Here is a 19,164-nt window from a genome sequence, read left to right as displayed (position 1 = left end):
TACGTGCTCATGAACGATTTCCCCATAGACATCAATGGGGAGAGCCGGCTAAAAAAAAAGCCTAACACCTGCAATAAAGGAGGGTAAAGCTCTGTAACGCAGCCCCATTGATTCATATGGGGAAAGAAAACTTATGTTTACACCTAACACCCTAACATAAACCCGAGTCTAAACACCCATAATCTGCGCCCCCGACATCGCCGACACCTACATTACACTTATTAACCCCTAATCTGCCGCCCCCAACATCACCACCACCTACATTACACTTATTAACCCCTAATCTGCCGCCCCAATGTCTTCGCTACCTACGCTTATTAACCCCTAATCTGCCGCCACCAACGTCGCCGCCACTATACTAAAGTTATTAACCCCTAAACCTAACCCTAAGTCTAACCCTAACACCCACTAACTTTAATATAATTAAAATAAATCTAAATAAAAATTACTATCATTACCTAACTAATTCCTATTTAAAACTAAATACTTACCTATAAAATAAACCCTAAGATAGATACAATATAACTAATAGTTACATTGTATCTATCTTAGGTTTTATTTTTATTTCACAGGCAAGTTTGTATTTATTTTAACTAGGTAGACTAGTTAGTAAATAGTTATTAACTATTTACTAACTATCTTGCTAAAATAAATACAAATTTACCTGTAAAATAAAACATAACCTGTCTTACACTAACACCTAACCTTACACTACAATTAAATAAATTACATTAATTAAATACAATTAACTAAATTACAAAACCCCCCCCCCACTAAATTACACAACATAAAAAAGAAATGATTAAACATTTAAACTAATTACACCTAATCTAATAGCCCTTTCAAAATAAAAAATCCCCCCAAAATAAAAAACCCACTAGTGTAAACTAAACTGCTAATAGTCCTTAAAAGGGCCTTTTGCTGGTCATTGCCCCAGAGAAATCAGCTCTTTTACCTGTAAAACAAATACGAACAACCCCCCAACAGTAAAACCCACCACCCACACAACCAAACCCCCCAAATAAAATCCTATCTAAAAAACCTAAGCTCCCCCATTGCCCTGAAAAGGGCATTTGGATGGGCATTGCCCTTAAAAGGGCATTTAGCTCTTTTTCATCCCTAACCCTATTCTAAAAATAAAACCCATCCAATAAACCCTTAAAAAAACCTAACACTAACCCCCGAAGATCCACTTACAGTTTTTGAAGACCGGACATCCATCCTCAACGAAGCCGGGAGAAGTCTTCATCCAAGCGGAAAGAAGTGGTCCTCCAGGCGGGCAGAAGTCTTCATTCAGACGACATCTTCTATCTTCATCCTTCCGACACGGAGCGGCTCCATCTACAAGACATCCTATTGGCTGATGCAATCAGCCAATAGGATTGAGCTTGCATTCTATTAGCTGACTGGAACTGCCAATAGAATGCGAGCTCAATCCTATTGGCTGATTGGATCAGCCAATAGGATTAAAGATCAATCCTATTGGCTGATTGCATCAGCCAATAGGATTTTTTCATCTTTAATTCCAATTGGCTGATAGAATTCTATCAGCCAATTGGAATTCAAGGGATGCCATCTTGGATGACGTCATTTAAAGGAACCTTCAGTGTACGGCTGGGGCCGTATAAAGAGGATGCTCCGCGCCGGATGTCTTGAAGATGGAGCCGCTCCGCGTCGGAAGGATGAAGATAGAAGATGCGTCTGAATGAAGACTTCTGCCCGCCTGGAGGACCACTTCTTTCGGTTTGGATGAAGACTTCTTGCCGCTTGGATGAAGACTTCTCCCGGCTTCGTTGAGGATGGATGTCCGGTCTTCAAAAACTGTAAGTGGATCTTCGGGGGTTAGTGTTACTTTTTTTTAAGGGTTTATTGGGTGGGTTTTATTTTTAGATTAGGGTTTGGGCTGAAAAAGAGCTAAATGCCCTTTTAAGGGCAATGCCCATCCAAATGCCCTTTTCAGGGCAACGGGGAGCTTAGGTTTTTTAGATAGGATTTTATTTGGGGGTTTGGTTGTGTGGGTGGTGGGTTTTACTGTTGGGGGGGGTTGTTTGTATTTTCTTTTACAGGTAAAAGAGCTGATTTCTTTGGGGCAATGCCCCACAAAAGGCCCTTTTAAGGACTATAGGCAGTTTAGTTTAGGCTAGTGGGTTTTTTATTTTGGGGGGGATTTTTTATTTTGATAGGGCTATTAGATTAGGTGTAATTAGTTTAAATATTTGATAATTTCTTTTTTATTTTGTGTAATTTTTTTTGTAATTTAGTTAATTGTATTTAATTAATGTAATTTATTTAATTGTAGTGTAAGGTTAGGTGTTAGTGTAAGACAGGTTAGGTTTTATTTTACAGGTAAATTTGTATTTATTTTAGCTAGGTAGTTAGTAAATAGTTAATAACTAGTACCTAGTTAAAATAAATACAAACTTGCCTGTGAAATAAAAATAAAACCTAAGATAGATACAATGTAACTATTAGTTATATTGTAGCTAGCTTAGGTTTTATTTTACAGGTAAGTATTTAGTTTTAAATAGGAATTATTTAGGTATTAATTGTAATTTTTATTTAGATTTATTTTAATTATGTTAAAGTTAGTGGGTGTTAGGGTTAGACGTAGGGTTAGGTTTAGGGGTTAATAACTTTAGTATAGTGGCAGCGATTTTGGGGGTAGCAGATTAGGGGTTAATAACAGTAATGTAGGTTGTGGTGATGTTTGGGACAGCAGATTAGGGGTTAATAATATTTAACTAGTGTTTGCGAAGCGGGAGTGCAGCGATTTAGGGGTTAATATATTTATTATAGTGGCGGCGATGTCGGGAGCAGCAGATTAGGGGTTTATAATTTATTATAATGTTTGCGATGCAGGAGGGCCTCGGTTTAGGGGTTAATAGGTAGTTTATGGGTGTTAGTGTACTTTTTAGCACTTTAGTTATGAGTTTTATGTTACGGCTTTGTAATATAAAACTCATATCTACTGACTTTCAGGTGACGGTACAGATCTTGTAGTTATGGGCTTTACCGCTCACTTTTTGGCCGAACAGGCAAACTCGTAATACCGGCGCTGTGGAAGTCCCATTGAAAAAGGACTTTTTGAAAGCTGCAGTAGTTACATTGCGTTACGGCCAAAATAGTGTGCGGTACACCTATACCTACAAGACTCGTAATACCAGCGGTAGTGAAAAAAGAGCCATAACGCTGCTTTTTCACCATAACGCAAAACTCGTAATCTAGCCGTATGCCATTAGCAATTGCTCAAGGCAACATAAAACAAAATAGGCTAGATTACGAGTGGTGTGCTAACAATGGCGCGCAAGCAAAAAGGGGTTATCACGGGTGTTTGCATGAGTTTATCGCTCGTATTACAAGTTGAAATTAAACACGATCGATGGAGCGCAATTATAGTTAACTCGCGACCTCAGAGCTCTGGTTAACTGTTTTGCAAAACAAAAAAGTGCTACAAAACACATCAACAATACATTCATTACAGAGTACAGTTACACTCATAATAACACCCTCTAATAAAAAATATTAAAACATTTTTTTTTAGCAAAGAAGTTATAAGGGCTCAAAGATATGAGGGGGCCAAATTATCAAATGGCGGGCGGATATCGCTAAATGCCGACAGCGTATGTGCAATGTGCAATGCCACCCCCTGCACATTCGCGGCCAATCCAATCGGCCACTAGCAGGGGGTGTCAATCATCCCAATTTTATCTGATCTGGATGATTGCAGTCCACAAAGGTAGCAGACGAGTCTTAAGACCTCTGCTTCTTAACTTTGGTTTCCTGCAAGCCGGAAGGTTTGCACAGAATAAGCAGCATCCGCTGCTTGGTAAATATACCCCGAGGTCTCAGTTAGAAAAAAAAAAAAGCAGGCAAAGGGCTTTAACATTAAGATACATACATATACATCTCTATGTATATATGTATGTATATATGTGTGTACATACGTATTTATATGTTTATATGTGTATATATGTCTGTAAATACATATATACACGTATAAGTACAAAATACATATGTACACACATATAGACATACAGTATATATATATATATATATATATATATATATATATATACATACACAGGGAGTGCAGAATTATTAGGCAAGTTGTATTTTTGAGGATTAATTTTATTATTGAACAACAACCATGTTCTCAATGAACCCAAAAAACTCATTAATATCAAAGCTGAATATTTTTGGAAGTAGTTTTTAGTTTGTTTTTAGTTATAGCTATTTTAGGGGGATATCTGTGTGTGCAGGTGACTATTACTGTGCATAATTATTAGGCAACTTAACAAAAAACAAATATATACCCATTTCAATTATTTATTTTTACCAGTGAAACCAATATAACATCTCAACATTCACAAATATACATTTCTGACATTCAAACACAAAACAAAAACAAATCAGTGACCAATATAGCCACCTTTCTTTGCAAGGACACTCAAAAGCCTGCCATCCATGGATTCTGTCAGTGTTTTGATCTGTTCACTATCAACATTGCGTGCAGCAGCAACCACAGCCTCCCAGACACTGTTCAGAGAGGTGTACTGTTTTCCCTCCTTGTAAATCTCACATTTGATGATGGACCACAGGTTCTCAATGGGGTTCAGATCAGGTGAACAAGGAGGCCATGTCATTAGATTTTCTTCTTTTATACCCTTTCTTGCCACCCACGCTGTGGAGTACTTGGACGCGTGTGATGGAGCATTGTCCTGCATGAAAATCATGTTTTTCTTGAAGGATGCAGACTTCTTCCTGTACCACTGCTTGAAGAAGGTGTCTTCCAGAAACTGGCAGTAGGACTGGGAGTTGAGCTTGACTCCATCCTCAACCCGAAAAGGCCCCACAAGCTCATCTTTGATGATACCAGCCCAAACCAGTACTCCACCTCCACCTTGCTGGCGTCTGAGTCGGACTGGAGCTCTCTGCCCTTTACCAATCCAGCCACGGGCCCATCCATCTGGCCCATCAAGACTCACTCTCATTTCATCAGTCCATAAAACCTTAGAAAAATCAGTCTTGAGATATTTCTTGGCCCAATCTTGACGTTTCAGCTTGTGTGTCTTGTTCAGTGGTGGTCGTCTTTCAGCCTTTCTTACCTTGGCCATGTCTCTGAGTATTGCACACCTTGTGCTTTTGGGCACTCCAGTGATGTTGCAGCTCTGAAATATGGCCAAACTGGTGGCAAGTGGCATCTTGGCAGCTGCACGCTTGACTTTTCTCAGTTCATGGGCAGTTATTTTGCGCCTTGGTTTTTCCACACGCTTCTTGCGACCCTGTTGACTATTTTCAATGAAACGCTTGATTGTTCGATGATCACGCTTCAGAAGCTTTGCAATTTTAAGAGTGCTGCATCCCTCTGCAAGATATCTCACTATTTTTGACTTTTCTGAGCCTGTCAAGTCCTTCTTTTGACCCATTTTGCCAAAGGAAAGGAAGTTGCCTAATAATTATGCACACCTGATATAGGGTGTTGATGTCATTAGACTACACCCCTTCTCATTACAGAGATGCACATCACCTAATATGCTTAATTGGTAGTAGGCTTTCGAGCCTATACAGCTTGGAGTAAGACAACATGCATAAAGAGGATGATGTGGTCAAAATACTCATTTGCCTAATAATTCTGCACTCCCTGTATATACATACATATAGTATATATATATATATATATATATATATATATGTGTGTGTGTGTGTGTGTGCATTGGAGCCCTTTGAAATGTAGATGAAAACATGTAAAATCATATTTATTCAATATTCATATTTAATAAAGCGTTATACTGTGTATTTCTCCAACATAGGTGTGTCCGGTCCACGGCGTCATCCTTACTTGTGGGATATTCTCTTCCCCAACAGGAAATGGCAAAGAGCCCAGCAAAGCTGGTCACATGATCCCTCCTAGGCTCCGCCTACCCCAGTCATTCTCTTTGCCGTTGTACAGGCAACATCTCCACGGAGATGGCTTAGAGTTTTTTAGTGTTTAACTGTAGTTTTTATTATTCAATCAAGAGTTTGTTATTTTAAAATAGTGCTGGTATGTACTATTTACTCTGAAACAGAAAAGAGATGAAGATTTCTGTTTGTATGAGGAAAATGATTTTAGCAACCGTTACTAAAATCCATGGCTGTTCCACACAGGACTGTTGAGAGGAATTAACTTCAGTTGGGGGAACAGTGAGCAGTCTTTTGCTGCTTGAGGTATGACACATTCTAACAAGACGATGTAATGCTGGAAGCTGTCATTTTCCCTATGGGATCCGGTAAGCCATTTTTATTCAGACAGTAAATAAGGGCTTCACAAGGGCTTATTAAGACTGTAGACATTTTCTGGGCTAAATCGATTCATATATTACACATATTTAGCCTTGAGGAATCATTTAATCTGGGTATTTTTGTTAAATAATATCGGCAGGCACTGTTTTAGACACCTTATTCTCTAGGGACTTTCCCTAATCATAGGCAGAGCCTCATTTTCGCGCCGGTATTGCGCACTTGTTTTTGAGCAGCATGACATGCAGTCGCATGGGTGAGGAGCTCTGATACATAGAAAAGACTTTCTGAAGGCGTCATTTGGTATCGTATTCCCCTTTGGGCTTGGTTGGGTCTCAGCAAAGCAGATACCAGGGACTGTAAAGGGGTTAAAGTTAAAAACGGCTCCGGTTCCGTTATTTTAAGGGTTAAAGCTTCCAAATTTGGTGTGCAATACTTTTAAGGCTTTAAGACACTGTGGTGAAATTTTGGTGAATTTTGAACAATTCCTTCATACTTTTTCGCAATTGCAGTAATAAAGTGTGTTCAGTTTAAAATTTAAAGTGACAGTAACGGTTTTATTTTAAAACGTTTTTTGTACTTTGTTATCAAGTTTATGCCTGTTTAACATGTCTGAACTACCAGATAGACTGTGTTCTGAATGTGGGGAAGCCAAGGTTCCTTCTCATTTAAATAAATGTGATTTATGTGACACTGAAAATGATGCCCAAGATGATTCCTCAAGTGAGGGGAGTAAGCATGGTACTGCATCATTCCCTCCTTCGTCTACACGAGTCTTGCCCACTCAGGAGGCCCCTAGTACATCTAGCGCGCCAATACTCCTTACTATGCAACAATTAACGGCTGTAATGGATAATTCTATCAAAAACATTTTAGCCAAAATGCCCACTTATCAGCGTAAGCGCGACTGCTCTGTTTTAGATACTGAAGAGCATGAGGACGCTGATGATAATGGTTCTGAAATGCCCCTACACCAGTCTGAGGGGGCCAGGGAGGTTTTGTCTGAGGGAGAAATTTCAGATTCAGGGAAAATTTCTCAACAAGCTGAACCCGATGTGATTACATTTAAATTTAAGTTGGAACATCTCCGCGCTCTGCTTAAGGAGGTATTATCCACTCTGGATGATTGTGAGAATTTGATCATCCCAGAGAAACTATGTAAAATGGACAAGTTCCTAGAGGTCCCGGGGCTCCCAGAAGCTTTTCCTATACCCAAGCGGGTGGCGGACATTGTAAATAAAGAATGGGAAAGGCCCGGTATACCTTTCGTCCCTCCCCCCATATTTAAAAAATTGTTTCCTATGGTCGACCCTAGAAAGGACTTATGGCAGACTGTCCCCAAGGTCGAGGGAGCGGTTTCTACTTTAAACAAACGCACCACTATACCCATAGAAGATAGTTGTGCTTTCAAAGATCCTATGGATAAAAAATTAGAAGGTTTGCTTAAAAAGATGTTTGTTCAGCAAGGTTACCTTCTACAACCAATTTCATGCATTGTCCCTGTCACTACAGCCGCGTGTTTCTGGTTCGATGAGCTAGTAAAGGCGATCGATAGTGATTCTCCTCCTTATGAGGAGATTATGGACAGAATCTTCCAAGAACAAACTCCTTAACATTCCTTTCAAGGGGAAAACGCTGTTTGGCCCTGACTTGAAAGAGATTATCTCTGATATCACTGGGGGTAAGGGCCACGCCCTTCCTCAGGATAGGTCTTTCAAGGCCAAAAATAAACCTAATTTTCGTCCCTTTCGTAGAAACGGACCAGCCCCAAGTGCTACGTCCTCTAAGCAAGAGGGTAATACTTCTCAAGCCAAGCCAGCCTGGAGACCAATGCAAGGCTGGAACAAGGGAAAGCAGACCAAGAAACCTGCCACTGCTACCAAGACAGCATGAAATGTTGGCCCCCGATCCGGGACCGGATCTGGTGGGGGGCAGACTCTCTCTCTTCGCTCAGGCTTGGGCAAGAGATGTTCTGGATCCTTGGGCACTAGAAATAGTCTCCCAAGGTTATCTTCTGGAATTCAAGGGGCTTCCCCCAAGGGGGAGGTTCCACAGGTCTCAATTGTCTTCAGACCACTTAAAGAGACAGGCATTCTTACATTGTGTAGAAGACCTGTTAAAAATGGGAGTGATTCATCCTGTTCCATTAGGAGAACAAGGGATGGGGTTCTACTCCAATCTGTTCATAGTTCCCAAAAAAGAGGGAACGTTCAGACCAATCTTAGATCTCAAGATCTTAAACAAGTTTCTCAAGGTTCCATCGTTCAAAATGGAAACCATTCGAACAATTCTTCCTTCCATCCAGGAAGGTCAATTCATGACCACGGTGGATTTAAAGGATGCGTATCTACATATTCCTATCCACAAGGAACATCATCGGTTCCTAAGGTTCGCATTCCTGGACAAGCATTACCAGTTCGTGGCGCTTCCTTTCGGATTAGCCACTGCTCCAAGGATTTTCACAAAGGTACTAGGGTCCCTTCTAGCGGTGCTAAGACCAAGGGGCATTGCAGTAGTACCTTACTTGGACGACATTCTGATTCAAGCGTCGTCCCTTCCTCTAGCAAAGGCTCACACGGACATAGTCCTGGCCTTTCTCAGATCTCACGGATGGAAAGTGAACGTGGAAAAGAGTTCTCTATCTCCGTCGACAAGGGTTCCCTTCTTGGGAACAATAATAGACTCCTTAGAAATGAGGATTTTTCTGACAGAGGCCAGAAAAACAAAACTTCTAAACTCTTGTCAAACACTTCATTCCGTTCCTCTTCCTTCCATAGCGCAGTGCATGGAAGTAATAGGTTTGATGGTAGCGGCAATGGACATAGTTCCTTTTGCGCGCATTCATCTAAGACCATTACAACTGTGCATGCTCTGTCAGTGGAATGGGGACTATACAGACTTGTCTCCGAAGATACAAGTAAATCAGAGGACCAGAGACTCACTCCGTTGGTGGCTGTCCCTGGACAACCTGTCACAAGGGATGACCTTCCGCAGACCAGAGTGGGTCATTGTCACGACCGACGCCAGTCTGATGGGCTGGGGCGCGGTCTGGGGATCCCTGAAAGCTCAGGGTCTTTGGTCTCGGGAAGAATCTCTTCTACCGATAAATATTCTGGAACTGAGAGCGATATTCAATGCTCTCAAGGCTTGGCCTCAGCTAGCAAAGGCCAAGTTCATACGGTTTCAATCAGACAACATGACGACTGTTGCGTACATCAACCATCAGGGGGGAACAAGGAGTTCCCTGGCGATGGAAGAAGTGACCAAAATCATTCAATGGGCGGAGACTCACTCCTGCCACCTGTCTGCAATCCACATCCCAGGAGTGGAAAATTGGGAAGCGGATTTTCTGAGTCGTCAGACATTACATCCGGGGGAGTGGGAACTCCATCCGGAAATCTTTGCCCTAATTACTCAACTGTGGGGCATTCCAGACATGGATCTGATGGCCTCTCGTCAGAACTTCAAGGTTCCTTGCTACGGGTCCAGATCCAGGGATCCCAAGGCGACTCTAGTAGATGCACTAGTAGCACCTTGGACCTTCAAACTAGCTTATGTATTCCCGCCGTTTCCTCTCATCCCCAGGCTGGTAGCCAGGATCATTCAGGAGAGGGCGTCGGTGATCTTGATAGCTCCTGCGTGGCCACGCAGGACTTGGTATGCAGATCTGGTGAATATGTCATCGGCTCCACCATGGAAGCTACCTTTGAGACGAGACCTTCTTGTTCAAGGTCCGTTCGAACATCCGAATCTGGTCTCACTCCAGCTGACTGCTTGGAGATTGAACGCTTGATCTTATCAAAACGAGGGTTCTCAGATTCTGTTATTGATACTCTTGTTCAGGCCAGAAAGCCTGTAACTAGAAAAATTTACCACAAAATATGGAAAAAATATATCTGTTGGTGTGAATCTAAAGGATTCCCTTGGGACAAGGTAAAGATTCCTAAGATTCTATCCTTTCTTCAAGAAGGATTGGAGAAAGGATTATCTGCAAGTTCCTTGAAGGGACAGATTTCTGCCTTGTCTGTGTTACTTCACAAAAAACTGGCAGCTGTGCCAGATGTTCAAGCCTTTGTTCAGGCTCTGGTTAGAATCAAGCCTGTTTACAAACCTTTGACTCCTCCTTGGAGTCTCAACTTAGTTCTTTCAGTTCTTCAGGGGGTTCCGTTTGAACCCTTACATTCCGTTGATATTAAGTTATTATCTTGGAAAGTTTTGTTTTTGGTTGCAATTTCTTCTGCTAGAAGAGTTTCAGAATTATCTGCTCTGCAGTGTTCTCCTCCTTATCTGGTGTTCCATGCAGATAAGGTGGTTTTACGGACTAAACCTGGTTTTCTTCCAAAAGTTGTTTCTAACAAAAACATTAACCAGGAGATAGTCGTGCCTTCTTTGTGTCCGAAACCAGTTTCGAAGAAGGAACGTTTGTTGCACAATTTGGATGTTGTTCGCGCTCTAAAATTCTATTTAGATGCTACAAAGGATTTTAGACAAACATCTTCCTTGTTTGTTGTTTATTCTGGTAAAAGGAGAGGTCAAAAAGCAACTTCTACCTCTCTCTCTTTTTGGATTAAAAGCGTCATCAGATTGGCTTACGAGACTGCCGGACGGCAGCCTCCTGAAAGAATCACAGCTCATTCCACTAGGGCTGTGGCTTCCACATGGGCCTTCAAGAACGAGGCTTCTGTTGATCAGATATGTAGGGCAGTGACTTGGTCTTCACTGCACACTTTTACCAAATTTTACAAGTTTGATACTTTTGCTTCTTCTGAGGCTATTTTTGGGAGAAAGGTTTTGCAAGCCGTGGTGCCTTCCATTTAGGTGACCTGATTTGCTCCCTCCCTTCATCCGTGTCCTAAAGCTTTGGTATTGGTTCCCACAAGTAAGGATGACGCCATGGACCGGACACACCTATGTTGGAGAAAACAGAATTTATGTTTACCTGATAAATTACTTTCTCCAACGGTGTGTCCGGTCCACGGCCCGCCCTGGTTTTTTAATCAGGTCTGATAATTTATTTTCTTTAACTACAGTCACCACGGTATCATATGGTTTCTCCTATGCAAATATTCCTCCTTAACGTCGGTCGAATGACTGGGGTAGGCGGAGCCTAGGAGGGATCATGTGACCAGCTTTGCTGGGCTCTTTGCCATTTCCTGTTGGGGAAGAGAATATCCCACAAGTAAGGATGACGCCGTGGACCGGACACACCGTTGGAGAAAGTAATTTATCAGGTAAACATAAATTCTGTTTTACTATAAATATTGCACATTCCAATGTTCTGAATAGGTTCTAAGTATTTTTAAATAGATATTTCTAAATATATCTGTATATATCTATACCTATATATAATCATCTCTCTCTCTCTGTGTATATGTATATATATATATATATATATATATATATATATATATATATATATATATGTGTGTGTGTGTGTGTATATAAATATATATTTGTGCAAAAAAACATCATATATATATATATATAGAAACATGTATTTATAAATACAACATATTTGACTACTGAAAGAACATTGGAATGTGAAATATTATATATTGATGTCAGGTTAGCGCACATTAGAATATGCTTTTGGGTTTGCATGTAAGTAGGGTATTAGGTTTTTTTCCCCAACTTTTTTCTCTCATTTGACTTATATGGTGGAATAGGTTATAGCGCGTGCAAAGTGCGTCTGTTTACTTTCAAATCATAACACGAGTGCAACCCATCACACACAAAAACCTTACTTCTAGTGCAGTTAATGCTGGAGCAGGAGCTACAAATGAAAGGTTCACGATTCAGAAAGTGTATGTACTTTTCAGTTTATTTCTGTTATCAAATGTACTTCATTCGCTTGATATCCTTTTTTGAGAAGCATACTTTGGTAGGCTCAGGAGCAGCAGTGCACTACCGGGAGCTAGCTGCTGATTGATGGCTACTCACATATGCTGTTTGTCATTGACTCACCAAAAGTGTACAGCTTGGTCTCACTAGTGCATTGCTACTCTGGAGCTGGCTTTAACTATGTGTTTAACACAGTTGCAGGGGCTAACAAATAGTTTTATTCAAGCAGTAGTACAATAATATGTTCCAACACATTAAAATATTTACTTTTTGCACTTTTATGCCACTATAATAAACCCAGTGCATTTTTCTTGCCCAATGCTTTAATCATTGCCAGTTTACAATCTTTGTAATTTTTGTTATTTAAGTGTGATTGAAGTTTACCCTTTAATCCATGTTATCAAACATGTAATTGAACTGAGTGAAAATGTCCTAGATCTGGTAATGATTATTGAACAGCTCATGCAGAGTAGTAGAGTTTGATTGCTGATGATATACTGAACACTGCATAATTAACTAGCTGATATAGCAGAAAACACAACTAGTACACACAATCATAAATTACTTTTTGATATATTATATGTAAGGGCTTCTAGAGTCCTTGTCCCATAAAAAGGTTGTAATTTATAGTGCTCATTAAAATCCTGTTGAAGTCCATATCAGTGTGATACCTTTTTTGTTGTTGACATTTTTATTTTTGATGTCTCCTTAATGCTAGTACACCTATGATTTTCAGCTAGGATTCAGTACTCTCAGTGTGTGTGTGTGTGTGGGGGGGGGGGGGGGAAGGAAAGTTCTTAAAGAGACAGTAAACATTGTAATTACAAGACTTTTCTGTTCTGTTGCTATAGAATAACATTAACCAAGTACAAACATTTTAAAAACAAATTAACATCCCGTTATAGAATGCATTGTTTTGCAGTTGTTATGTGATAAAGCTAATTAGGGACTTATATGTAGCAGAGTTATCCTTAATACGTCAACTTGGTACAGTTTTTGTTCTAGGAAGTAGAAATGGCTCTAGTTTCAGAGCTAAATCACATGCAAAAAGATTAAAATAAATAAAGTATATTGCAAAGTTTTTCATTACATATAACTTAAAGGATCAGTCAACACTGTAGATTTGCATAATCAACAAATGCAAGATAACAAGACAATGCAATAGCACTTAGTCTGAACTTCAAATGAGTAGTAGATTTTTTTTTTTAATTTTAAAAGTTATGTCTTTTTCCACTCCCCCTGTACCATGTGACAGCCATCAGCCAATCACAAATGCATACACATACCATGTGACAGCTATCAGCCATTCACAAATGCATACACACTTATTCTTGCACATGCTCAGTAGGAGTTGGGGACTCAAAACGTTTAAATATAAAAAGACTGTGCACATTTTGTTAATGGAAGTAAATTAGAAAGTTGTTTACATATACAAATCTGAAGGTGTTTACTGTCGTTCCTGAGAAAATGACTTTATGTTCATATGTTTATGGGGCATGTCAGTATCCATCAGTTCTGCTCATGAGCCACTGAGCTTCTGTCCCACATACATGTTTAGGGGAAAGAAAAGACATATTCAGATTTAACTTGCAAATCTTTTAACGTTGTTTAACTTTTGCACATATTTATGGTTTCTAAAGCATATTTAATATAGGTTGTACTAAGCTTTCTGTTGTCTTTATATTACGGTTACTGGACAAAATAGTTTATTTGGTGTACCCAGATGTTTATTAATGAAAGCTCCCTAATTCGCTATTCTGCCAGAACCACCTATTGTTGGAGGAGGACAGGTTCCTTCTTATTCCTGGGAATAGTTTTCCAAGTAGGAGAACTGTGCTTTACTGATTAAATTGTGTCATCTGTACATTCATATGTTCATGTTAACAACTTTTATTTTAGCCTTATCCAATAGTTTGTCTTCTGCAGAGTTCATCTCTATGTGTCAACTCGTTTCACATTTTGCGGTTTTCCTGCTTAATGAAATGGTCAGACTCCCTCCCATGTGCTGTACCCACCCACGTGAACCAAGATGTTTTCCCTCTCTGGTCTGGAGAGGGTCTCAGACATAAGGTCAGGCTGACATGATGCATTGCATCACAGCTGCATTTAACATTGTTTATTCCATTTCTGAAATGTTTTATATACATTTGCTTTGCTATGACTTGCAAGAGAAGAAAGAAAGCGGTTTAACTGGAGGCAAAACAGCCACCTGTGAAATCTAATTGCGTAGGTTGCATTGCAATGGTATCCCTGGGAGAGATCCAGGAGGAAGAAAAGTGAATGTTCTCAGTCTATGAGGAAATCACCTATTATAACAAGTTAACCTTTATTAGAGCTGCAATTGCTCTCTCCACGTATACCTTAAGCATGCTGTGTGCCTCTAATAAGTGACACGGAGCATATATAAAATGTGTCTATATAGTGCCTTGCATACTCATAATGTGTGTACAAAAATGAACTGCTAAATCTCCTTTTATTTCAGAAAAAAAATATATATCAGTTTTATTCTCTAACAGATTTTTGTACGTTGAAACGAGAAAAAAAAAACCTCCCAAAACATTATGTACGTATGGAGAGTGTTATTACATCCCTCATTGGTTGACAACAATTTTGTAATAGATTTATGAAAATTCGATATTTTACTCTAAAATATCTGATATTCCTCTAGGCTGTAAAGATGAAACCTGCAATGAGATATTCATAGCTATTAAAAGACATAAATAGTGCTAGCCTCTTACTGAAGCTCAAAAAAGTGCTAGTATATAATTAGTGCGCCAATGGTCTGAAAATCCACTGTCTGTATGACAGTGGGACACAATCACAGTGTTAAAAATCTAAATATATAACTATACGATACAAATCGTTATAGAAAAATACCCCAATCAAATTATATTAGGATACACATGAATTCTTAAGAAACAAATAAATTCTTCTTAGATATTAAAAGTGATAACATAATATAGTGGTGTCTTTGCAGCAAACACCCCAAAATAATAAGGTGATAAAACTGCAAGGGCACTGTAAATAATAAACACAGCAATGTGATAGAATTGTAAAATATTATAGTGAAAAAGTCCCAATGATCAAAGTTCAAAGTGTTACATATATGATGGGCGTAATGTCCAAATCACAGTAGGCAGGCTCTTCTCCAAAAGATCCCTGTTGGTGACCCAGGGGTGGATACTATATAGAAAAAAAGATAAAAGAAGGCGCCAACATAGTGCGGTTACCAATGGGATGGAACACGCTTAGTAAATAATACCAGGTACTCACAGGATGAAAGACACTTGAGAAGTGTCACAGGTGCCTCCTGGACTCTCAGAGTTGTCCAGCTAACTCCCACTCCACTGTGGTGGTAAGGTTCCGCTTGTCTCTACCGATTAGGATGGCTCCGCTAGTGGTTGTGGCTCCCAGCCAGTATTCCAATAGGACTCTCTTGCGGTTTCCCCAAATCCAGCTATCCAGTTAAAATCCGTGCTCTCCGGTGAGAGGTGATACAGCAAGGATAAAAGTGGTTTGTGACGGTGGTAACAAACTACAATATTGCCATTAAAAATATCAGAAAAGAAAGTTCGTGGCTGCAGTAATAAAATCAAAAAAAGACTTTATTTACACAACGTTTCTCGGTCTGTACGTGACCGTTTCCTCAGGTGCATAAGTGTATAATAAAACACATAAAAACCACGAACTTATATCAGTAATACAGCGTCTCCAAATGCATACTGCGCATGTACGTGGGTGTGTCCCCATACTGGGAGTTCCATTGGCGTTAACTAACCAATGAGGTGCTTGTAATCACACACCTCCATAATTACGAGTGTATTGGGGAATTACTCAGTGTGGTTTTAACAAATAGCCCACACAGTTTTAAAAGCCGCAACGGGCCATGGTAATCAATAAATCTAATGAACAGATAACGTACAAGAAAAAATATTATCTAAAAAAAATATACATGTATATAAAAATATATATAAAAACATATCAATAAAATGTGTAAATATACAAACTACCAGATTGGGCACACCCACTCGCTATGTATACAAACATACTATTACTAACGTTCATGAAGTCATTAACTCTTCATAAAATTAGTTCACATACAGATGGTTAATTGCATGGATATAGGAGAGATCTTACATGTAAAATGCAAACTATGAATATAGTAACCTATATGTAAAAAAATATATTAGAAGTATAATACGTCTCTCCCCAAAGATACGATTAATTCCATAATTTGGTTGAAAATGACAGTATTAGATAAATCAATATTCGTCTACGTGATCAGAGAGAAAATTGCTTATATTGAAACGGTCACGTACAGACCGAGAAACGTTGTGTAAATAAAGTCTTTTTTTGATTTTATTACTGCAGCCACGAACTTTCTTTTCTGATATTTTTAATGGCAATATTGTAGTTTGTTACCACCGTCACAAACCACTTTTATCCTTGCTGTATCACCTCTCACCGGAGAGCACGGATTTTAACTGGATAGCTGGATTTGGGGAAACCGCAAGAGAGTCCTATTGGAATACTGGCTGGGAGCCACAACCACTAGCGGAGCCATCCTAATCGGTAGAGACAAGCGGAACCTTACCACCACAGTGGAGTGGGAGTTAGCTGGACAACTCTGAGAGTCCAGGAGGCACCTGTGACACTTCTCAAGTGTCTTTCATCCTGTGAGTACCTGGTATTATTTACTAAGCGTGTTCCATCCCATTGGTAACCGCACTATGTTGGCGCCTTCTTTTATCTTTTTTTCTCTTACTGAAGCTGTCTGCTTGTGATCAAAACGCAGTTGTTTAACAGAACGTACGAGCTGAACATTTCAAAATCATTTCAAGAGTTGGGATAGCAGTTGGTTAAAGTTGGCGTAATTTGCACGAGTGACAATTCTCAATCTGTATCTGCTTATTCTAATGGCACAAAGAATACAGAAATGCTGAGTACCTGGTTAATAAATATGACATGCTGTAACAGAGGACTATGTCAGATCAGGTCAAACATTCTTTTCATGAGAAAAAAAAAAAAGTACATGGAAGGTTAGCGAGAAGTGAATGCAGCATGCTATTTTTCTTCACTTAGCTGTCAGTAATAAAGCTGCCAGCTTGGAATTTTGCTCTGCATATCTAAACTAAACAAAATATTGCTTAGATAAATATAGTTCTAGAAAATTAGAAGCATTTCATTGTACTCCGGTCAGTCATTAATTCCTCACCATCCATTGTTTGATATTGCTGACAAAAAGCTAACCCTATTGCTGGGAGAATGGTCTGCAATGAAAATCACTTAAATTAGGTTTTGTTCTCCCACTTTCATCAACATGCAGCATGTTGGTTCCAATAATATTTTAAATTTAGTCTTGGAAAATCTCCAGGAATGAGACTGCACTGTATTATAGTCTGCTTGCTGCCAAGTTAAGAGGACAGATGGATTTGTTCAGAACTAGCATGAAAGAGTTAACTATAATACTCTAATATTTATCTGTGTAGAGCTTATGAACTATTGCCTATTTTTTCATCTCATTTTCATTTCACTTTCCAGCATACCGAAATGACAAAAAAAACTAGTGCGTCTGTGAGAGGTTTAAAGCACATTGTTAATGTCAGCATTTGTATTTGAGTTATTTATGCATCAATACGAAGCATCTAAAATACTCTCCAGTTTCTCATTTTCTGCTGAACACTTCCACCTTACAACTAAATCCCTCACCTAAAATACTTTATTACAAAATTCAGGTCTGGCTTTAGCTCAAATGCTAATCTGAAGGTGCAGTAAAAAGAAAAATAGTTTTATTCGCAAATAGTGTTTCTTCTGTTATGTGCGATCAGTCCACGGGTCATCATTACTTCTGGGATATAACTCCTCCCCAACAGGAAATGCAAGAGGATTCACCCAGCAGAGCTGATATAGCTCCTCCCCTCTACGTCAGTCCCAGTCATTCTCTTGCACCCAACGACTAGATAGGATGTGTGAGAGGACTATGGTGATTATACTTAGTTTTTATGACTTCAATCAAAAGTTTGTTATTTTACAATAGCACCGGAGCGTGTTATTACTTCTCTGGCAGAGTTTGAAGAAGAATCTACCAGAGTTTATTACTATGATTTTAACCGGAGTAGTTAAGATCATATTGCTGTTCTCGGCCATCTGAGGGAGGTAAAGGCTTCAGATCAGGGGACAGCGGGCAGATGAATCTGCATTGAGGTATGTAGCAGTTTTTATTTTCTGAATGGAATTGATGAAAAAATCCTGCTATACCGTTATAATGACATGTATGTATACACTTCAGTATTCTGGGAATGGTTTTTCACCGGAACTACTCTGTTAAAGGTCACTAATCCTTTTAATAAATATTGTCATGTTAAACGTTTTTGCTGGAATGTAGAATCGTTTACATTGCTGAGGTACTGAGTAAATAAATGTTTGGGCATTATTTTCCACTTGGCAGTTGTCTGCTTTAAATTGTGACAGTTTCGTTTCTCCTCACTGCTGTGTGTGAGAGGGAGGGGCCGTTTTGGCGCTCTTTTGCTACGCATCAAAAAATTCCAGTCAGCTACTATTATATTTCCTGCATGATCCGGTTCACTGACAGATCTCAGGGGTCTTCAAACTTCTTTGAAGGGAGGTACATTCTCTCAGCAGAGCTGTGAGAATTGTTATTGACTGTGAATAAAAACGTTACTCTATAATTTTTTATGTCAAATTTAGTTATTTACTAATGGGAACAAACCTTTGCTAAAAGTTGTGTTATTTTAAACTTGATGCTATAACTGTTTCAGTTCATTATCTCAACTGTCATTTAATCGTTAAAGTACCTCTTTGAGGCACAGTACGTTTTTGCTAAAAAAGATTATAACCAGGTTGCAAGTTATTGCTAGTGTGTTAAACATGTCTGACTCAGAGAATATCTGTGTCATTTGTTCCAATGCCAAGGTGGAGCCCAATAGAAATTTATGTACTAACTGTATTGATGCTACTTTAAATAAAAGTCAATTTGTACAATGTGAACAAATTTCACCAAACTGCGAGGGAAGAGTTATGCCG

At 39.3% G+C, this 19,164-nt stretch overlaps 1 protein-coding gene across 3 annotated transcripts in view; it reads left to right on the top strand.

Moving 5' to 3' along the window:
- The window catches only part of NFIB (nuclear factor I B), a 456,225-nt gene that overhangs the window by 99,280 nt on the left and 337,781 nt on the right, over positions 1-19,164 (top strand). The window lies entirely within an intron of this gene.

Source organism: Bombina bombina, chromosome 2 (assembly GCF_027579735.1).
Source record: "Bombina bombina isolate aBomBom1 chromosome 2, aBomBom1.pri, whole genome shotgun sequence".
Classification (NCBI taxonomy): domain Eukaryota; kingdom Metazoa; phylum Chordata; class Amphibia; order Anura; family Bombinatoridae; genus Bombina; species Bombina bombina.
Note: the sequence above shows the minus strand (reverse complement) of the source record. Positions and strands in the feature narration are given on the sequence as shown.